The sequence below is a fragment of the Hibiscus syriacus genome, unplaced genomic scaffold, assembly GCF_006381635.1.
Source record: "Hibiscus syriacus cultivar Baekdansim isolate YM2019G1 unplaced genomic scaffold, ASM638163v2 tig00002684_pilon, whole genome shotgun sequence".
Taxonomy (NCBI): domain Eukaryota; kingdom Viridiplantae; phylum Streptophyta; class Magnoliopsida; order Malvales; family Malvaceae; genus Hibiscus; species Hibiscus syriacus.
The window spans coordinates 161,198-169,406 of NW_024061939.1; positions in this window are offsets into that span (position 1 = coordinate 161,198).

An 8,209-nucleotide genomic window follows, 5' to 3' on the forward strand; every position below is an offset into this window, starting at 1 on the left:
GCTACACTCCTATGCCCTAATCCTTGCCTTTACCTACTCATGAAATAATCAATCGTTAAGTAATTACTTAGTGAGATATAATAATATTAACATAACCTTTGATTATACATAAATATGTCACATTTATTTATTTCGTACTAAATCGTATATTCTTTAAGTATTCCATACTCCTCCTTATTTAAACCATATTTCATTCACAATTTTCATAATTCTTTTTAGTATGCCTAGTATACCTATCTTCCTTTATATTTTCTTTTCCATTTATCTCTTTAGTCATTATTCTTTATTTTCACTGATATTATCCTTTCATGATTATAATGCACTTATATGCATTTCAATTATGTCATCTTTACAGGTCTTTTATACAGTAATATACTTTTCATTTATAACATCCATTCATAAAATTATGCCTTGTTGTACAATATATCAATATACATATCATCACTTCATATTACAATACATTAAAAATTCCTTTATTCTCTTACTCAACAGTGTTTAACGTTCGTCTAACTAGCATAATTGACAAATGTTTTCCAAATGCACAGCTAGGCCATTATTCTTTTACTCAACGGTACTTAACCATTCATCTAACTGGCATAATTGACACATTTATGTCATATGCATAGTTAGGCCTCAAGATCTTTCATTTTTTGAGCAATCTATACTATATTAATCATTCATCATATCAATTAACCCCTTTCTATCATTATACATTCTATGGTTTATTCCTATACTGTCAGTGCAATAATACCTAAATTTTTCTATATTTTTTCATGAATTATTCCTCCAATAGAATTACGACAATTCATCATTTTATTATGAACTTCTGAAAATTTCATCTTTTATGGGGACTCTCAATTCAATAATTATTCCATAATTTACATCCCTAGTGTTAATATCATCATTTATCAACCATTTCATAAATCTATGTGGTTTGCATACCCATTACTAAAAAAATCCATTTCCTTATTATTTAGTTCTTATGTTATACCCATATATTTCCCATACGGAAATTCATACACTTAGTATGAATTTCTTGTCTTTTAGCATACAGGTGTCCAATACAAAATTCATACCATTAGTAGGATTTCTTTCCTTTCATTTGTAACCTCCATTTATGTTTTTATACACCATTAGGCACTTTAAATTATAACATCTTTTCTATTGATAATGCATCCATTTGCATTTCAACTATAGAATACTTTTTTGTTGATAATGTACCCATATACATTTCAACCATAGTATATCGTTATGTTAATAATGTACCCATATACATTTCAACTCTAGCATGCTCTTCTGCTGATAATGCACCCATTTGCATTTCAACTCTAGCATACATTTATGTTGATAATGCATCAATATGCATTTCAAACCTAGCATACTTTTCTGTTGATAATGTATCCATATACATTTCAACCATAGTATACTTTTCTGTTGATAATGTACCCATATACATTTCAACTACGATATCTTTTCATGCCAATAATGCACCATATGCATTAGTATTTTCATACTCAAACATATACCCAATATCATTTCCATATATTCAATAAAACATAGTAATTACAGTAATACATACATTAACAATTAAACAATTCATATTAAATAATTGCTAGTCATTTTCATCTACTCACTTGACTTTTCTTGTTATGTATCCAAAAACGTAAATGATGATTACTCCAGTATTTTGCCTTTACCCTTTGTTTTGTTTGTTCTCCAGTGCTTGATTTTGATCTACTCAAGCATCCATATAATGACATGGACGATATCAATTGTTAGTATTCTTCCTAACAATTATACTTAAACAATACTAAAAAGGACATATCATTAACTTTATATAATAATATCTGCCTATTTTGACATTTCTGGCTCTATAGTATTAATACTACTACCCTGCTACAGATACCCCCTTCGGGTATTGATACCAAAAATAGGTTCGATATTGCATGGTATTGATACCCTTATCGTAGGTATCGATACCTCTATACTATAGTACCGATACCAAAATTAGTTTCGATGTTACCAGGTATCGATACCCTCACCATGGTATCGATACCACTTCATTAGGTACCGATATTGATTGAATCAATATCGATACTTCTCAGATGGTTTAGCCTAATTTTACCTATGTTATCGGTACTATTCTATAGGTACTGATACCTCTGTCTAGATTTTCCAGTTTTCAACCTGAAATTTACCCAACTTTGGCTAATTTTCCTCTCATTTTCCCTTAACAATACTATATAATAGTTCTCTACTTAACCCTACTTCATTTCCTTCATTTAGACACTTAAAGCATCCAATATTCCTCAAGAGCATTTGATTATAAGAATCACACCACAATTTCTAACTTGTTTTTAAACTCATCAATTGCTTCTAATCTTTCATTTACCTCTTTGACAAGTCAAAACTACTAGCAAACATCAATAAACACTCATATCTTAACATATCATTTCAAAACCCATTTTCTTTAATCTCTAATATTTCATCCATAACTTTGTTTTAATTCGATTTAACCCTCCCTTTAGCTTATATATCACTTAAGATAACTAAAGCAACTCATAATTTAAAGAAAACATTTGCTAAGGAGAATTTACCTTATGTTAGGGAAAAGAGGATACCCATGTGAAGAAGAAAAAAGAAGTGTAGAAATACACTTTACTTTTCTCTTTCCTTTCTATTTAAAATCCCTAACAAAATTTTAAATTTCATTTTCCTCTTAAAATACCAAAATGCCCTCTTAACTCCTTTATTGCTACAATTTAGTTCAAAACATTATTCCAAACCATTTTCTCATCTTTTAACAATTATTCAATTAAATCATCAAATTTTTATTCTTTTCAATTTAGTCTCTGACCTAATATTTAGAGTATTACAATTCTCCCCCTTTAGAAAATTCATCCTCGAATTTAAAAAAACTTTGCACGTTTACCACACTACTACAACTAGATGAATCGTTTTAGTTACAAGATTTTTGGATTTCTCTAATCCAAATCTGTATTAGCTCTTTTTCAGTTAACTAATGAAATCTATTAAGGTTCAATAATTCTCAATTCCAGTCTCAACCGCAATACTTACTTCCAAAGTGATACTTTCAGAAAATTTTACCATTTTCTTGTTACTCAAACACTTTTCTTTTCAAATTATCATAAGACATTTTTAATTACCACAACTATAGTATCGCTCACTATACAAATTATAATGTCCAATCTTTTAAGAACTTCGACTAAGGTCAACTCTAATGCATGCGTATATAATTCCTATTATGATTCTTTAACTTTATTGAGGTATATGCCACAACCTTGCCTTTGTGCATAAGCACACTTCCTAAACCGTTGATAGATGCATTAGTAAAAACTACATAATATGTACCAACTCAAGTTGTATAAACACTGGTATCATTGTTACAATCCTCTTTAATATTTCAAAACTCTCTTCACCCTTTTGCTTCTACAAAAAGACTTATCTTTCCTTAACACTTGGTTAGCAACAAAGCTAACATCGAAAAGTTTTTCACTAACCTTCGATAGTAAACAACAAGCACCTAAGAAATCCAAACTTCAGGATCATTCTTTAGGAGTTTTCAATTTACTACAACATGAGATTTTTTTAAGATCTACTCTCATACCTTATGTCGAAACAATATGGTCACAGAAAACCATCTCTGCTAACCAAAGTTTCACACTTGAATAGTTTGACAACTAAATTATTCTCTCGAATAGTCTTATTTAACTGTCAAAATCTATGCATAACCACATAGATTTATCTTCCTTTTTGCTAATAACACACATACTTCCCAAGATGAAATACTCGAGTTGATAAAACTTTGATCAATCAACTCTTATAATTGAGTCTCTAATTCTCTTAACTCACTTAAGTCATTTAATACTAAATCATAAAAACATGTTCAATATCTTAATAACTATTAACCTTGAATTCTACCTTTTGATATGGAAATAATTCATTAAATTTACCTGAAAAGACATCTATGCATTCCCAAATTTTTGTGAATTTATCAAACATTTATACTTTAATGATTTGAGTATCTGTCACATTAACCATAAAGCTATATATATATATATCTTTCTAACATCATTTTCTTTACAATCTTTATCAATATCACCCTTAGCGTTGGCTTTATTTTCTCATTAAAACTAAAATTTTCATACCATCTGGATCTTTCTGAAATAATTGTTTCTAGAGACAAACAACTTATGCTCAATATGATTTCAACTCATCAATGATAATTTCATCAAGTTCACCGAGAACATAGCCCCTGGAATCTTTATCAATTGTTTACTATCTGTCCAACTCATCTTTGCACCACGATCCACTAGGGTTTACTGCTATCATCTCACTCGAGATTAAATTGAATAAGATACTTTTATTCTAAAATCTTTCATTTCCTTCTTGAGAGAATTCCGTGTAACTTTCCAGATCTAATTAAAATATTCTTGAGCAATTGAAACATTTTATCTCACGACTATGAAAGTTTAATTATCCACATTATTAAATAATAAGACTTGACAACTTTGTAGGAATAACCTCATAGCAATTAATGCAAAAATTACACTAGTAACCCAAATTACACTTAAACAAACTCATAATCACTTGATCCACTAATAATTCATCTTCTATAGGCTTTTAGCAGTCAGTGTATTTACCGCTTACTATTTTCCTCTTACTCAAATTAACAATACTTTGAACAATTTAATGTTTCACTTAAATATTTCTCAACTAATTAAGCTTACCTGCATAAATCTCGGAATCAATACTATATTCAGATATCTCTTCTGAATCCTCATTCAATTAAACTTCTCTTGTAAACCGTTCAAACTTTTTTTAATAGATTCCTCATATGCAGAATCATCTTTAACAATGAGGCATTACTTTCCCCATAATGGAGGAAAATCTCTAGCAGCTTTTATCCTTTTACAACATGATACTAAAATCATGTTGAATTCTCTTAGGTCGATTTTTAATCTCGACATTCTTTTCAATAGTATCAACTTTCTTACTTTTTTCCTTAGTTCCTACATCTATTAGAACATATATAATAACAACATTACTGTTAGTAAGGAGTGTCATCAATTACACTCTAATGACACCTTATCAGTAACTTTGGCAATCTTAATGGCATGTAATCCTTTTTCACAGCTCATTTAAGTTCGATTTCGACCGAGAATCTGCTAAACTTATAGCTTTGATACCAATAATTTAAAATAATGTCACATCACTTCCGTATACCCTTCGTACACAAGATATGGATGTCACAACACTTTAAAATAATGTTTGTCATTTGAAAACCCGTAAAAAATTGTTTCAATTCAATTAACCACAAAATAGAATATTTTTAAAAGCAACAAACAAAAATTATCATTTAATTACATTACAAAATATTTACCATAATTTAATTACATGCCAACTAAGTTCTTAAATTGAATAAGATTGTCATAATATTACTGAGGGTCAACCTTTAATTAATGCAAACTGCTACTACTGCTACACTTCTTACGCCCTAATCCTTGCCTTTACCTATGCATGAAATAAACACACGTTAATTAATTACTTAGTGAGACATAATAATATAACGTAACCTTTGATTATACATAAATATGTCACATTTATTTATTTCGTATTAAATCGTATATTCTTTAAGTATTCCATACTCCTCCTTATTTAAACCATATTTCGTTCACAATTTTCATAATTCTTTTTCGTATGCCTAGCATACCTATCTTCCTTTACATTTTCTTTTCCATTTATCTCTTTAATCATTATTCTTCGTTTTCACTGATATTATCCATTCATGATTATAATGCACTTATATGCATTTCAATTATGTCATCTTTACAGGTCTTTTATACACTATTATACTTTTCATTTATAACACCCGCTCATACAATTATGCCTTGTTGTACAATATATCTATATACATATCATCCCTTCATATCAAAATACATTAAAAATTCCTTTATTCTCTTACTCAGCAGTGTTTAACGTTCGTCTAACTAACATAATTGACAAATGTTTTCCAAATGCACAGCTAGGTCATTATTCTTTTACTCAACGGTACTTAATCGTTCATCTAACTGGCATAATTGACACTTTTCTATCATATGCACAGTTAGGCCTCAAGATCTTTTATATTTTGAGTAGTCTCTATTATATTAATCATTCATCATATCAATTAACCCTTTTCCATCATTATAAATTCTATGGATTATTCTTATACTGTCAGTGCAATAATACCTAAATTTTTCTATAATTTTTCATGAATTATTCCTCCAATAGAATTACGATAATTTACCCTTTTATTATAAACTTCTGATAATTTCATCTTTTACGAGGTCTCTCAATTCAGTAATTATTCCATAATTTACATCCCTAGTGCTAATATCATCATTTATCAACCATTTCAAAAATCTGTGTGGTTTGCATACCCATTACTAAAAAAAATCCATTTCCTTATTATTTAGTTCTTATGTTATACCCATATATTTCCCATACGGAAATTCATACACTTAGTATGAATTTCTATGAATTTCTTGCCTTTTAGCACACAAAGTTCCCAATACAAAAATTCATACCCTTAGTAGGATTTCTTTCTTTTCATTTGTAACCTCCATTTATGTTTTTAATACACCATTAGGCACTTTACATTATAACATCTTTTCTGTTGATAATGCACCCATATGGATTTCAACTATAATATACTTTTCTTTTGATAATGTACCCATATACATTTCAACCATAGTATATCATTCTGTTGATAATGCACCCATATACATTTCAACTCTAGCATGCTCTTCTGTTGATAATGCACCCATATGCATTTCAACTCTAGCATACATTTCTGTTGATAATGCACCCATATGCATTTCAACTCTAGCATACTTTTCTATTGATAATGTACCCATATACATTTCAACTATAATATACATTTTTGTTGATAATGTACTCATATAAATTACAATTACGGCATCCTTTCATGCTAATAATGCACCCATATGCATTAGTATTTTCATACTCGAACTCATACCCAATATCATTTCCATATATTCAATAAAACATAGTAATTATAGTAAAACATACATTAACAATTAAACAATTCATATTAAATGATTGCTAATCATTTTCATCTAGATTGCATACAATAAAAATGTACTCACTTGATTTTTCTTGCTATGTATCCAAAAACGTAAATGCTAATTACTTCGGTATTTTGCCTTTACCCTTTGTTTTGTTCTTCTCCAGAGCATGGTTCCGATCTACTCAAGCATCCATATAACGATATATACGATATCAATTGTTAGTATTCTTCCTAACAATTATACTTAAACAATACTAAAAAGGACATATCATTAACTTTCTATAACATTATCAGCCTAGTTTGATATTTTTGGCTCCATAGTATCGATACTACTACCCTAGTACCGATACTTCTATACTACGGTACCAATACCCCCTTCAGGTATCGATACCAAAAATAGGTTCGATGTTGCATGGTATCGATACCCTTACCGTAGGTATCGATACCACTATACTATGATACCAATACCCCTATATGGTATCGATACCAAAATTAGATTCAATGTTATCAAGTATCGATACCCTCACCATGGTATCAATACCACTTCATTAGGTACTGATACTGACTTCTCAGATGATTTTTCCTAATTTTTGCCTATGGTATCGGTACTGTTCTATAGGTACCGATACCCCTGTCCAAATTTTCCAGTTTTCAACCCAAAATTTACCCAACTTTGGCCAATTTTCCTCTCATTTTCCCTTAACATTACTGTATAACACTTCTCTACTTAACCCTACTTCTTTTTCTTCATTTAGACACTTAAAACATCCAATATTCCTCAAGAGCATTTGATTCTAAGAATCACAACACAATTTCTAACTTGTTTTAAACGCATCCATTGCTTCTAATCTTTCATTTACTTCTTTGACAAGTCAAAACTAATAGCAAACATCAATAAACACTCATATCTTAACATATCATTTCAAAACCCATTTTCTTTCATCTCTAATATTTTATCCATAACTTTGTTTTAATTCTATTTAACCCTCCCTTTAGCTTAAATATCACTATATCACTTAACATAATTAAAGCAACCCATAATTTAAAGAAAACACTAGCTAATGAGAATTTACCTTATGTTAGGGAGAAGAGGACACCCACGTGAAGAAGAATAAG